The sequence below is a fragment of the Aquarana catesbeiana genome, linkage group LG06, assembly GCF_042186555.1.
Source record: "Aquarana catesbeiana isolate 2022-GZ linkage group LG06, ASM4218655v1, whole genome shotgun sequence".
In the NCBI taxonomy this organism is placed as follows: domain Eukaryota; kingdom Metazoa; phylum Chordata; class Amphibia; order Anura; family Ranidae; genus Aquarana; species Aquarana catesbeiana.
In genome coordinates, this window is record NC_133329.1 from 145,122,043 (window position 1) to 145,137,086 (window position 15,044).

The following is a 15,044-nucleotide window of genomic DNA, read 5'->3' on the forward strand; positions in this document are numbered from 1 at the left end:
CTCTTCCCACAGCAGGCCGACCATGGGTATAAATAGAAGGCCTGCCCCCTGCCAATCCTAGTTGGGGATTGGTCAGGGCTCCCACATACACCCCATGTCACTCCAGCTCTCTGCCCTGCCTCTTTTCCAGAACCTTCTGAAAACCAAAGGAGGCACCCAAGACTGAAGTACATATTAATCATCTGCTGCTACACTAAACCACTTCCCTGCCCCCAGATCAAAACAAACAGGCCATGCTCACAGCATAGGCCTGCCTAAATTTACCTGCACTGACAGTACAAAAACAAACCCACTACACTAGCTCCTACCTACCTAAGGTAGAGGGTGCTACATGTATGTACATGTGTCTGTATGTATGTGTGTGTGCATGTGTCTGTATGTATGTGTGTGTACATTTGTCAGTATGTGTGTGTGTGTACGTGCATGTGTTCGTATGTATGTGTGTGTGTGTACATGTGTCTGTATTTGTGTGTGTATACGTGTCTGATTGTACGTGTATGTGTACATTATTATTATTATACAGGGTTTATATAGCGCCAACCGTTTTCTGCAGCGCTTTACAACATGAGGGCAGACAGTACACTTACAATACAAATCAATACAGGAGGGATCAGAAGGCCCTGCTCATTAGAGCTTACAATCTAGAAGGGAGGGTCAAGTGGAAACAAAAGGTAATAACTGTGGGGGATGAGCTGAAGGAGAAAATGAAAATACATTGGTTAGGTGTGGGTAGTGTAAGCTTCTCTGAAGAGAAGGGTTTTCAGGGATTGTCTAAAAGCTAATAAAGAATGGAGAGGCTTTGGAAAAGTCCTGGAGGCGAGCATGGGAGGAGGTGATGAGGGAGCTAGAGAGCAGGAGGTCTTGAGAGAAACGAAGAGAACGAGTAGGTCGGTATTTAGAGACTAAGCTAGTGATGTAGCTGGGGGCGAAATTGTGGATGGCTTTGTACGTAGTTGTTAGTATTTTGAATTAAATTCTTTGGCCGAACGGAAGCCAGTGGAGGGATTGACAGAGAGGAGTGGCAGACACAGAGCGATTGGTAAGGTGGATGAGTCTGGCAGCAGCATTTATAATGGATTGAAGAGGTTATAGACTATGTAGAGGTAAGCCAATGAGAAGGGAATTGCAGTAGTCGAGGTGAATAGCTAAAGATGACCAGCGAGTGAATTAAGAGCTTTGTTGTGTCATTGGTTAGAAAGGGGCGTATTTTGGAAATGTTGCGGAGGTTGAGGCGGCAGGATTTGGATAGTGATTGGATGTGCTGCTTGAAGGAGAGCTCAGAGCTCAGAGTCCAGGATTACACCTAGAACCTTGGCATGTGGGGATGGGCTTATAGGTGTGTCATCGATTTTAACAGAGAGATCAGGGGAAGAGGCATATGGGGGAGGAAAAATTATACGTTCGGTTTTGGATAGATTGAGTTTGAGGAAGTGGTGTGACATCCATACTCATATATCTGATAGTAAATTAGTGATACGTGAGGAGACAGGGGGAGTGAGCTGAATGTGTGTGTGTGCATGTGTCTGTGTGTGTACATGTATGTGCATGCGTTTGTATGTGTGTGTGTGTGTTTGTAATTTGTGTTTGTATGTGTGTATGTTTATATGTATGTGTATGTATGTTACTTTTAACCCTAACCTCCCCTATTCCTGTACTATCAGAACTGCTTTTTTAGGGCTTGTTCATAATAGCAGCAAGGACTGCTCCTCCTCTGAAAAGCAATCAACGCTCAGGTCGCTTTTCAGAGGCATTTGACAGGCAGCAAAGAGGCAATATGTTGCCTCCTCACCACCTGCTTTAACCCTGTAAAATGCAGCATCACCACACCACAACCACGTGCAATGTATACAGTTGCGGGTGGCTGCAGTGCAGCCCCATTCACCTTGGAGTATAATGGGCTACTCCACCTGACCCTTTTTTAAAAATTGTGCCACACCAAAAACACCCAACATTTGCCAATGTGTGGGGTACAATTAAGAATTAATGACACCCCTAAAGATCAGAGCATTTGTCAAGGGTGCCCCAACTATAAAAAGGTTCAGAGACACTGCTCTATACAAAACTAAGAAAATTGTTTCGGGTGAAGCTATAATATGCAAAATCATTATTTTTCTTAGAAAACGGAAACATGAGGAATGACAAATCATGGCTATGGCTAGTAATCCCTTGAATGTCCTTGAATATTTACATACAGAGGGATTCTGGTCAGAGCATTTAAGCCATTTAAATAAACATGCTGGATAATGCTTGTCCTTTTGTGCTACTGTGACCCTGGGAACTACCCGACCCTTCTGACACTCTAGGTTCTGACATAATGTACTCCTCTTTAAATAAATCACAGACACAATATAAACTGGACTCAGCAGATTTTCTGTATTGATATAACCAGACAGTGGGTGCAATACAGTGTACATCAGCCAAACGCTGAGGCAACACCCAAAGCTGGTTGAGTTGAACAATCAGCAATCAGGTATATACAGAACAACAAGCAAACAGTAGTAAATGATTGCAATTAAATGTGCAACAAAGAATAGTAGACAATGAACAATTGGATGGGCTCAGACAGCTCAATTACAATAGACTATGACTATAGCAAAATGGCTGGCCTGCAGGGACTTTACTGCTATGGATGGATTTAAGCTGTATACAGAGCCAGCTCACACTCTGCAGTTCATGGGATAAAGGTAGTCCAAGTGTCAGGCCTGAACACAGTCTTCATCGACAAGTTGGAGCTCTAAATGAAGGAAAGATAAATCCTTAAGAAAGAATTGAGGATTCTAGCAGTCAGTAGGTAAACGGTGGGTATAATAGAAAGGGATCAATCCCTCTGGAATCCGAGTTATGATGTCTGTGTAGCACTGCCCCCATAGGGCTTGCTGTGTGTTGACTTCTTAGGCCTCCCTTTGATTACCTGCAGACAGTTGCTGGCAGTTTTTCACATATCCGTCCTTACTCCCGTTTGCTCGTTACTCAGTAAACAGTCCAGGGCAGAGGCGTTGCTAGGTCTACAAAAGATCTGGGGCTAGAGCCCATAGCAGCGTAGTAAAGAAAGTCATACGCTTGGGCAGGCATACACATGTATATACAGTAATATACATATGGGTGTATATATATCCCCAGAGAGCCCCCCCCTTACATCACCTTACATCAGGGTCCCCAGAGAGCCTCCTCTTTACATCAGAGTCCTCAGAGAGCCTCCCCCTTCCATCAGGGTACCCAGAGGGCCCCCCCACTTACATCAGGGTTCCCAGAGAGGCTTCCTTACATTAGGGTCCCCAGAGAACCTCCCCCTTAAATCTGGGTCCCTAGAGAGCCTAGGCCTTAAAATCAGGGTCCCCAGAGAGCCTTTCCCTTACATCAGGGTCCCCAGAGAGCCCCCCCACTTACATAAGGGTCCCCAGAGAGCCTCCTCTCCCCTTGGGGACCCCTGCAGAGACTCGGGGCTATTGGCCTCAGATTCGGGGCTATAGCCCCAAAAGCCACCCCCTAGCAACGCCCCTGGTCCAGGGTATTTGTTTTTTTTATATTTATTGTGGAACTTGGATGGGAGAAGGGAATAGTGGTATACTCCAACTGAACTATTCACAGTAGATAAGGGCAACTCTCACTTGGCCTCACCAAATTACCTGTGGAAGCAGACACACTGCTTTTACCATACTGCCACTTGTATGGAAGAATTACCATATTTATCAGTGTATAACATGCACTTTTTTCCCCTGAAAATAGGGGGAAAATGACAGGTGCGTGTTATACGCCGATAGTGTACGAAGGAGGGGGACGAGTGCCGCTGGAAAATCACCAAGCTCCACTCGGCTCTCCGCTCGGCTCTAACTAACTAACGACCAGTGTTCTGTCTATCACAGGGGCTGGTCCAATGCCAATGGCGGAGGCGGTACTGTATGTGAGAACCGAGGAAACAGATGACAGATTACCAGAGAATCCTCCAGTCCGTAGAAGTCATTCCCATTCCTGCCCTTTCTCTGCTAGACCACACCTAACGCCATACCCTTGACACGCCTCTCTCCTCAGCCCTCTCCCGACGTTGCCACTCCTGAATCATCTGAGGAGCCCCACCCCGAACACGTGTTTTTCCGACCGTCCGCTCACTCTGCTGGCTCCGCTCTCGAGGCATTCTGGGATGTGTAGTCTTTTAGGCGCAAAATGATGGTGACTGCAGCTTCTGGCATGCACATCTTTTCTTTAGTCTCTAAAGAAAGAAACTGGTAAGTAGAATGAGCCTCCTGTACTGCATGGTAGTAGTTCACAGCCATTCCTATAAAGTAGAATACACCCAAAAAGTAACACCTACCTCTCTGCTCACATCTGTATTCACTAAACTCCACAGAAGTGGATACTTCCTGCCAGCAGACCTCCTGCACAATAACATGGTGGTGATGGCAATTTTTTATTTGCACAGCTAATCAAACATAAATTTCAGGTGAAAATACACTAAAATGAATTTAACTGACACAACACCCAATTTTTTAGTAAAATATAAAAGACGGGCTTACATTGAATAAATAGATACCAAACATGCCAATCTGTAATGCATCAAAGTGGTTTATTTAACCACTTCAATACCAGGTACTTATACACCTTTCTGCCCAAGCCAATTTTCAGCTTTCAGCGCTGTCGCAATTTGAATGACAATTGCGCGGTCATGCAACACTGTACCCAAACAAATTTTTTATCATTTTGTTCCCACAAATAGAGCTTTCTTTTGGTGGTATTTGATCACCTCTGCGATTTTTATTTTTTGTGCAACAAATAAAAAAAGACCAAAAATTTAGAAAAAAAAAAGTTTTTCTTTGTTTCTGTAAAAAGTTTTTGTAAATAAGTAAGTTTTCTTCTTCAATGACGGGCACTGATATTGCTGCACTGACTGGCACTGATAAGGTGGCACTGATGAGGTGGCACCAATGAGGTGGCACTGATGGGCACTGATGATGGGCACTGATAGGCGGCACTGATGGGCACTGATAGGTGGCACTGGTATGGGGCACTGATGGGCACTTATAGACGCCACTGATGGGCACTCATAGGCGGCACTGATGGGCACTCATAGGCGGCATTGATGGGTACTTATGGATGGCACTGATGGGTACTTATGGGTGGGACTGATAGGTGGCACGGATGGGCACTGATGGTCACTGATAGGTGAGCACTGATGGGCATGGATGGGCACTGAGAGGTGGCACTGATGGGTGGCACTGATAACACTGATGAGTGGCATTTCTGGGCATCACTTCTCTGTACTGATCCATAATGTTGCCAGTCAGTGCCCATTTGTGGGCACTGATTGGCATGTATTGGGCATATTTTTTTATATGTGGATGGCCATGGGGTACATACCTGGCCATCCACATGCTGGGGGCTTCCCTGGTGGTCCTGGCGGCTTCCCTGGTGGTCCAGTGTGGGCATCAATGGGGGGCTGCACTGATAAACAATCAGCACATACCCCCCCGTCAGAAGAGCCGCCGATTGGCTCTCCTCTACTCGCATCTGTCAGACGCGAGTGAGGAAAAGCCGATCAATGGCTCTTCCTGTTTACATCGTGATCAGCCGTGATTGGATTATTTACCATTTCACACGGGGGGGGCCGGGATCTGGGGGTCCCCTTGTTAAAGGGGACTTCCAGATTCCGATAAGCCCTTCGTTCGCAGACCCTCACAACCACCGGGCAAGGGTTGTGGGGATGAGGCCCTTGTCCCCATCAACATGGGGACATCCTCCCCATGTTGAGGGCATGTGGCCTGGTATGGTTCAGGAGGGGGGGCGCTCTCTCATCCCCCCCTCTTTTCCTGCGGCCTGCCAGGTTGCGTGCTTGGATAAGGGTCTGGTATGGATTTTTAGGGGGACCCCACGCCATTTTTAAAAAAAAATAACTGCACATAAATACACATAAAAACACATAAATACTGCATTTCTTTGGACATACAGGTGATGGAATTACATTACTCAAGAGTTAATCTTCTGGATTTATTCTGTGATATTTGGTGTTTTTTTGTGGGTGGGAGTAGAATATTACCTTCAAATTTTTGGGAATTACATTTTGATTTGTGATGTTGGTACACATATCACATTTTTTGGGCTAAAATTATGAATATTTGGAAATAATAAAAAGTACAAAAAATTGTGACTCATTTTAAATTTGCATCAGCAATGGTATTGTTTATGAATTGTAAAGACACCTGTGTCAGTTTGGGTAAAGATTGTTGTGAGATGGAGAGTTATGCCGCGTACACACGAGCGGACTTTCCGGCATACTTGGTCCGGCGTCCAGAGTCCGCCGGACAATCCGACCGTGTGTAGGCTTCGGCGGACTTTTTTTCCCCAAAAGTCCACCGGACCTAGATTTAAAACATGTTTTAAATCTTTCCGTCGGACTCAGTTTCTGACGGAAAGTCCGCTCGTCTGTGTGCTGGTCCGACGGAAAGCCCGCTCGTCTGTATGCTGGTCCGACGGACCAGATACGACCCAAGGGCAGGGTATTGCATCTCGCGCTCGCTGCAATAGGAAAAACGAATTTTCCTATTGCGGCGAGCGCGGGGCATACCAGGCCCTTAGGTCTGGTATGGATTTTAAAGGGAACCCCCTACGCCGAAAAAACAGCGTGGGGTCCCCCCTAAAATCCATACCAGACCCCGATCCGAGCACGCAGCCCGGCCGGTCAGGAAAGGGGGTGGGGACGAGCGAGCGCCCCCTCCTGAACCGTACCAGGCCGCATGCCGTCAACATGGGGGGTGGGTGCTTTGGGGGAGGGGGGCGCCCTGCGGGCCCCCCATCCCAAAGCACCTTGTCCCCATGTTGATGAGGACAAGGGCCTCTTCCCGACAACCCTGGCCATTGGTTGTCGGGGTCTGCGGGCGGGGGGCTTATCGGAATCCGGGAGCCCCCTATAAGAGGGCCCCCAGATCCTGGCCCCCCACCCTATGTGAATGAGTATGGGGTACATGGTACCCCTACCCATTCACCTAGGGAAAAAGTGTCAATAATAAAACACTACACAGGTTTTTAAAATAATTTATTAAACAGCTCCGGGGGGGTGGTCTTCCTCCGGCTTCGGGGGTCTTCTTCCAGCTTCGGGGGTCCCTCCGGTTCCTCTTCTCCCGGCATCCAGTTGGTTCTTCTCCGCTCTCTCTGGCCTCTTCTTCCGGTGTTCAAGTTCTTCTGTCGGCTCCTCCGCTGTCTTCATGCCGCTCTCATGCCAGCAGAGGTCCGGACTTCTGGGCTTCTTGTCTTCTTCCCTTGTCTCTTCTCCAGATGTTGACATGACGGTCTCTCCGGCTGGACTGCTCTCTGAGCGCTCCGATGTGACTTATATAGGCGGAGACCCCGCCCCCTTATGCCGTCACAGTCCCTGGGCATGCTGGGACTGTGACGTTTTAGGGGGCATGGTCAACATCACCCGGTGACCACGCCCCCTAAAACGTCACAGTCCCAGCATGCCCAGGGACTGTGACGGCATAATTGGGCAGGGTCTCCACCTATATAAGTCACATCAGAGCGCTCAGAGAGCAGTCCAGCCGGAGAGACCGTCGTGTCAACATCTGGAGAAGAGAAGAGGGAAGAAGACAAGAAGACAAGAAGCCCAGAAGTCCGGACCTCCGCTGACAAGAGAGCGGCATGAAGACAGCGGAGGAGCCGGCAGAAGAACTTGAACACTAGGAGAAGAGGCCAGAGAGAGCGGAGAAGAACCAACCGGATGCCAGGAGAAGAGGAACTGGAGGGACCCCCGAAGCCGGTAGAAGACCCCCGAAGCCGGAGGAAGACCCTCCCCGGAGCTGTTTAATAAATTATTTTAAAAACCTGTGTAGTGTTTTATTATTGACACTTTTTCCCTAGGTGAATGGGTAGGGGTACCATGTACCCCATACTCATTCACATAGGGTGGGGGGCCGGGATCTGGGGGCCCTCTTATAGGGGGCTCCTGGATTCCGATAAGCCCCCCGCCTGCAGACCCCGACAACCAACGGCCAGGGTTGTCGGGAAGAGGCCCTTGTCCTCATCAACATGGGGACAAGGTGCTTTGGGGTGGGGGGGCCCGCAGGGCGCCCCCCTCCCCCAAAGCACCCACCCCCCATGTTGAGGGCATGCGGCCTGGTACGGTTCAGGAGGGGGGGGGCGCTCGCTCATCCCCACCCCCTTTCTTGACCGGCCGGGCTGCGTGCTCGGATCGGGGTCTGGTATGGATTTTAGGGGGGACCCCACACCGTTTTTTCGGCGTAGGGGCTTCCCTTTATAATCCATACCGGACCTAAGGGCCTGGTATGACCCGCGACGGGGCTCGCAAGGTGTCAATCTCGCCGACAAAAGATTGACTTCCTTTTCTAGTCCCGTCGTACCCAAGTCACGCTCAAAATGAACGGACTTGTCCGTGTGTGGACAGGTCTGTTCATTCTGAAAGTCTACCGTAACTCCGGCGAAAGTCCGTCGGAAAGACGGGCGGACCTAGCCCGCCGGAAAGTCCGGTCGTGTGTGGGCAAGTCCGTTCGTTTTTAAGTCCGGCGCACCTGGCGGACGAAGTCCGTCGGAAAGTATGCCGGACCAAGTATGCCAGAAAGTCCGCTCGTGTGTATGCGGCATAACAAGTGAAAGTGACAGAGAAAAATATATTTTATCAAAACATTCCACATTCTAGCATTCTTAAAAACAAAATATTTTAAGTAGAAGCAACAATGTTGCAAAGGAAAATTTATGTCAGAGAAAGATACATTTCATCTCAACATTAAAAGGTTTTTTTTTTGTCCATTAGAATCAATGGCTAAAACTTGCATTGGACTATAATAGAGCAGATTTTCACTTCCAAAAAATGCTCTCTAATTAGCTCTCATTTTGGTATTTACTATAGCGCCGGGTAAAAAAGACACTGGAGCTAAAATGAGAGCTATTTTTAGGTCTGAGCATGCTCAGTTGTGTTGGCACCTAGTTGTCCAAAACGGGAATTTTTCACTTCTCAGACTTTTAAAGATATTTCAGTGTAGAAATCACTTTTTCACACAGTTTAAAAGCAGATTATCTTTAAATATTATACCGCATAGATACCTGCCCAGATAGCCCAGATACCTGCTAGCACCTGCGTTTTGCCCCTCGGCCCGGCCCTACCCAGCTCACCCAAATGCAGTATCGATCGATCACTGACACTTACAAAACACTAAGCACACATAACTGCAGCATTCGCAGAGTCAGGCCTGATCCCTGCGATCGCTAACAGTTTTTTGGTAGCGTTTTGAATCAGTCGCTAACAGTCAGGAGCTTTTTTGCCTGTGAGTCTCACTAGTGTACCCCTAAATTTAGAGCCAAAAATGGCAAATCGAAGGTACACTAGTGAAGAGGCCTACACGTTTCTGAGCATGACAGATAGTGAAGAGGAAGTCACTCATCTGTCAGATTCAGGCTCAGATCCTGTAGAGGACAGCGGCTCCATGACAGATAGCTCTGACGACGAAGTTGTGGTCCCTGCCAAGGTCAGGCGTACCAGACCCCAAACTTCTTCTTCTGTCCTTGATGTGCAAGAACCGCAGGTCCCTTGTATGGAGCAGAGAAGTACTAGTGATGCTATTCCTTCTGGTGAACTGGCAAGCACCAGCGGCCTAGTACACCCTGGTCGTACATCCAGCACTGCAGTAACACTTGGTGACGTGGCGAGTCCCATAAGTGCAGTTCAAGCTGGCGAGGTGGCAAGCACTAGTAGTGTCCCGCTGCCACCAAGAAGACAACACAGGCCCGTCATGCCCATAGTGCCCTTCCTGCTGCATTCGCCAATCCGAATTGGGAACCCACCACTTCTGCAGCACCCGTACTTCCCCCATTCACTGGCCAACCCGGAATTCAGGTGGAAACAGTTGATTTTACACCACTGGATTTTTATTCGCTGTTTTTCACCGAAGATCTCTATAGATCTATTGTGGACCAAAGCAATTTATACGCTGGTCAACACATCGCCACTATTCCCCAGTCCTCCCTTGCCAGAGATTGGAGACCAATTACGGTCTCCGAATTTAAGATCTTTCTGGGCCTTTCCCTCAACATGGGCATAAATAAAAAGAGTGAGTTGCGGTCATATTGGTCCACTGACCCAATTTACCATATGCCCGTGTTCTCTGCCTCCATGACCAGGGCACGATACGAGCAGATTTTGCGGTTCATGCACTTCAACAACAATGAACTCGGTCGTCCTCGTGGAGACCCTGAATACGATCGGCTCTACAAAATTTGGCCCCTTGTAAACCACTTCAACCAGCGTTTTGCAGACTTGTTTACTCCCTATCAAGTTGTCTGCGTTGATGAGTCCCTGGTTAAATTTTCTGGCCGCTTGTCATTCAAACAGTACCTTCCCAGCAAGCGTGCCAGATACGGGGTCAAGATGTATAAGCTCTGTGACAGGGCCACAGGCTATACATGTAGTTTTATGGTTTACGAGGGCAAAGATAGTCATGTAGAGCCGACAAACTGACCTGACTACATAGGAAGCGCTGGCAAGATAGTGTGGGACTTGGTGTCACCCTTATTCGGAAAGGGGTACCACTTGTACGTGGACAATTATTACACGAGAGTGCCACTTTTTAGTCACCTTTTTGATCATCAGATTGGAGCATGTGGCACCGTGCGATCTAATCGCCGGGGCTTTCCCCAGCGACTTGTAGATTCCTGTCTTAGGCTGGGGGAGAGAGCCTGCTTGAAGTGTAATAACTTGCTCGCTATGAAGTGAAGGGATAAAAAGAATGTTTTTGTTCTTACCTCCCTTCATGAAGACACGACGGCCCAAATTACTACGGCGACTGGTGTTGTGGAGAAACGCCTCTGTGTCCACGAATATAACCAAAATATGGGAAGGGCGGACCTCAACGACCAGTTGTTGGCGCCGTACCTAGTTGCCCGTAAGGCCAGACGCTGGTACAAAAAAGTGTCTGTTTATTTATTTCAATTGGCTTTGCTGAATGCTCATGTGCTATACAGAGCTTCAGGATGGACTGGATCCTTCCTTAAATTCCAGGAAGAGATCGTCAGAGCCCTTCTGTTTTCAGATGGTGCTCCACCTCACCTTCCCCAACCAAATGCAGTAAGACGGCTCCATGAGAGGCATTTTCCTTATGTCCTCCCGAGTACCCCTACCCAACAAACCCCCCAAAAAAGATGTTGTGTCTGCAGCAAGCGCGGATATAGGCGTGACACCCGGTATTATTGTCCCTCCTGTCCTGACAATCCTGGTCTATGCATTGGTGAATGTTTTGAACGCTACCATACACTAGTTGAGTTTTAGCGTAGGGTACAGCACTGCACAGACTAGGACACACTTTCACAGGGTCTCCCAAGATGCCATCGCATTTTGAGAGACCCAAACCTGGTACCAGTTACAAAAGTTAAAGTTACTAAAAAAAGTTTAAAAAAATAAATAAATAAATAAATAAAATAAAAACACAAAAAAAAAAAAAAAAATAGTTGTCGTTTTATTGTTCTCTCTCCCTCTATTCTCTCTCTATTGTTCTGCTCTTTTTTACTGTATTCTATTCTGCAATGTTTTATTGTTATTATGTTTTACCATGTTTGCTTTTCAGATATGCAATTTTTTTATACTTTACTGTGTTTTATTGGTAACCATTTTTTTGTTTTCAGGTATGCCATTCAGCTGCAGAGCGGATTTATTTATCTTGACAGCAACACGATATATAAAGCCGTGACTCCAGCGCTTTCGGAGGTGATTTCACCACCACAGTTACATACTTCAGCATATATGCCGAAGCGTGGGGGCAGCAGAGGGCGGAGGAGCGATTTGCTCCTAACTTTTGCGGGAGGATGCCCCCATGCTTCGGGATATATATATACGGTGCATGTATGCCCATCTTTAGAAGTGGGTGGATGAAGGGAGGTATTCTAATGGTGGGCATACCCACCGATCAATCTCCTTTTTTCGTTCAGCCCACAGGCTGCATGAAAAAAAAGTTTACAATATATGCCCAACAAGGACCAGCAACGTACTGGTATGTTGCTGGACTTTGAGTGGTTATACCAGAATGATGCCTGCAGGTTTAGGTATTATCTTGGTATCATTCTTTTCAGCCAGCGGTCGGCTTTCATGTAAAAGCAATCCTAGTGGCTAATTAGCCTCTAGACTGCTTTTACAAGTAGTGGGAGGGAATCCCCCCCACCGTCTTCCATGTTTTTCTCTGGCTCTCCTGTCCCAACAGGGAACCTGAGAATGCAGCCGGTGATTCAGACAGCTGACCATAGAGCTGATCAGAGACCAGAGTGGCTCCAAACATCTCTATGGCCTAAGAAACCGGAAGCTACAAGCATTTCATGACTTAGATTTCGCCGGATGTAAACAGCGCCATTGGAAAGTTGGGAAAGCATTTTATCACACCGTCTTGGTGTGGTCAGATGCTTTGAGGGCAGAGGAGAGATCTAGGGTCTAACAGACCCCAGTTTTTTCAAAAAAGAGTACCTGTCACTACCTATTGCTATCATAGGGGATATTTACATTCCCTGAGATAACAATAAAAATGATTTAAAAAAAATTAAAAAATGAAAGGAACAATTTAAAAATAAGATAAAAAAGCAAAAAAATAATAAAGAAAAAAAAAAAGCACCCCTGTCCCCCCCTGCTCTCGCGCAAAGGCGAACGCAAGCGTCGGTCTGGCGTCAAATGTAAACAGCAATTGCACCATGCATATGAGGTATCACCGCGAAGGTCAGATCGAGGGCAGTAATTTTAGCAGTAGACCTCCTCTGTAAATCTAAAGTGGTAACCTGTAAAGGCTTTTAAAGGCTTTTAAAAATGAATTTAGTTTGTCGCCACTGCACGTTTGTGCGCAATTTTAAAGCATGTCATGTTTGGTATCCATGTACTCGGCCTATCTTTTTTATTTCATCAAACATTTGGGCAATATAGTGTGTTTTAGTGCATTAAAATTTTAAAAAGTGTGTTTTTTCCCCAAAAAATGCGTTTGAAAAATCGCTGCGCAAATACTGTGTGAAAAAAAAATGAAACACCCACCATTTTAATCTGTAGGGCATTTGCTTTAAAAAAAAAATATAATGTCTGGGGTTTCAAAGTAATTTTCTTGCAAAAAATTTTATTTTTTCATGTAAACAAAAAGTGTCAGAAAGGGCTTTGTCTTCAAGTGGTTAGAAGAGTGGGTGATGTGTGACATAAGCTTCTAAATGTTGTGCGTAAAATGCCAGGACAGTTCAAAACTCCCCCAAATGACCCCATTTTGGAAAGTAGACACCCCAAGCTATTTGCTGAGAGGCATGTCGAGTCCATGGAATATTTTATATTGTGACACAAGTTGCGGGAAAAAGACACATTTTTTTTTTTGAACAAAGTTGTCACTGAATGATATATTGCTCAAACATGCCATGGGAATATGTGAAATTACACCCCAAAATACATTCTGTTGCTTCTCCTGAGTACGGGGATTCCACATGTGTGAGCCTTTTTGGGAGCCTAGCCCCATACGGGAGCCCGAAAACCAAGCACCGCCTTCAGGCTTTCTAAGGGCATATATTTTTGATTTCACTCTTCACTGCCTATCACAGTTTTGGAGGCCATGGAATGCCCCGGTGGCACAACCCCTCCCCAAATGACCCTATTTTGGAAAGTAGACACCCCAAGCTATTTGCTGAGAGGTATAGTGAGTATTTTGCAGACCTCACTTTTTGTCACAAAGTTTTGAAAATTGAAAAAAAAAAAAAAAAATGTTTTTTCTTGTCTTTCTTCATTTTCAAAAACAAATGAGAGCTGCAAAATACTCACCATGCCTCTCAGCAAATAGCTTGGGGTGTCTACTTTCCAAAATGGGGTCATTTGGGGGGGGGGGGGTTGTGCTATCTTGGCATTTTATGGCCTTCAAAACAGTGATAGGTAGTGAGGAGTGAAATCAAAAATTTACGCCCTTAGAAATCCTGAAGGCGGTGCTTGGTTTCGGGGGCCCCGTACGCGGCTAGGCTCCCAAAAAGTTCCACACATGTGGTATCTCCGTACTCAGGAGAAGCAGCAGAATGTATTTTGGGGTGTAATTCCACATATGCCCATGGCATGTTTGAGCAATATATCATTTAGTGACAACTTTGTGCAAAAAAAAAAAATTCTCACTTTCCCGCAACTTGTGTCAAAATATAAAATATTCCATGGACTCAACATGCCTCACAGCAAATAGCTTGGGGTGTCTACTTTCCAAAATGGGGTCATTTGGGGGCGTTTTGTGCCATCTGGGCATTTTATGGCCTTCAAAACTGTGATAGGTAGTGAGGAGTGAAATCAAAACCTTACGCCCTTAGAAATCCTGAAGGCGGTGCTTGGTTTTCGGGGCCCCGTACGCGGCTAGGCTCCTAAAAAGTCCCACACATGTGGTATCCCCATACTCAGGAGAATCAGCAGAATGTATTTTGGGGTGCAATTCCACATATGCCCATGGCCTGTGTGAGCAATATATCATTTAGTGACAACTTTGTGCAAAAAAAAAAAGTTTGTCATTTTCCTGCAACTTGTGGCAAAATATAAAATATTCCATGGACTCAACATGCCTCTCAGCAAATAGCTTGGAGTGTCTACTTTCCAAAATGGGGTCATTTGGGGGGGGTTTGTGCCATCTTGGCATTTTATGGCCTTCAAAACTGTGATAGGTAGTGAGGAGTGAAATAAAAAATTTACGCCCTTAGAAATCCTGGAGGCGGTGCTTGGTTTCGGGGCCCCGTACGCAGCTAGGCTCCCAAAAAGTCCTAAACATGTGCTATCCCCGTACTCAGGAAAAGCAGCTAAATGTATTTTGGGGTGCAATTCCACCTATGCCCATGGCCTGTGTGAGCAATATATCATTTAGTGACAACTTTGTGCAAAAAAAAAAAATTGTCACTTTCCCGCAACTTGTGTCAAAGTATAAAATATTCCATGGACTCAACATGCCTCTTAGCAAATAGCTTGGGGTGTCTACTATCCAAAATGGGGTCATTTGGGGGGGGGTTGTGCCATCTGGGCATTTTATGGCCTTCAAAACTGTGATAGGTAGTGAGGAGTGAAATCAAAATTTTACGCCCTTACA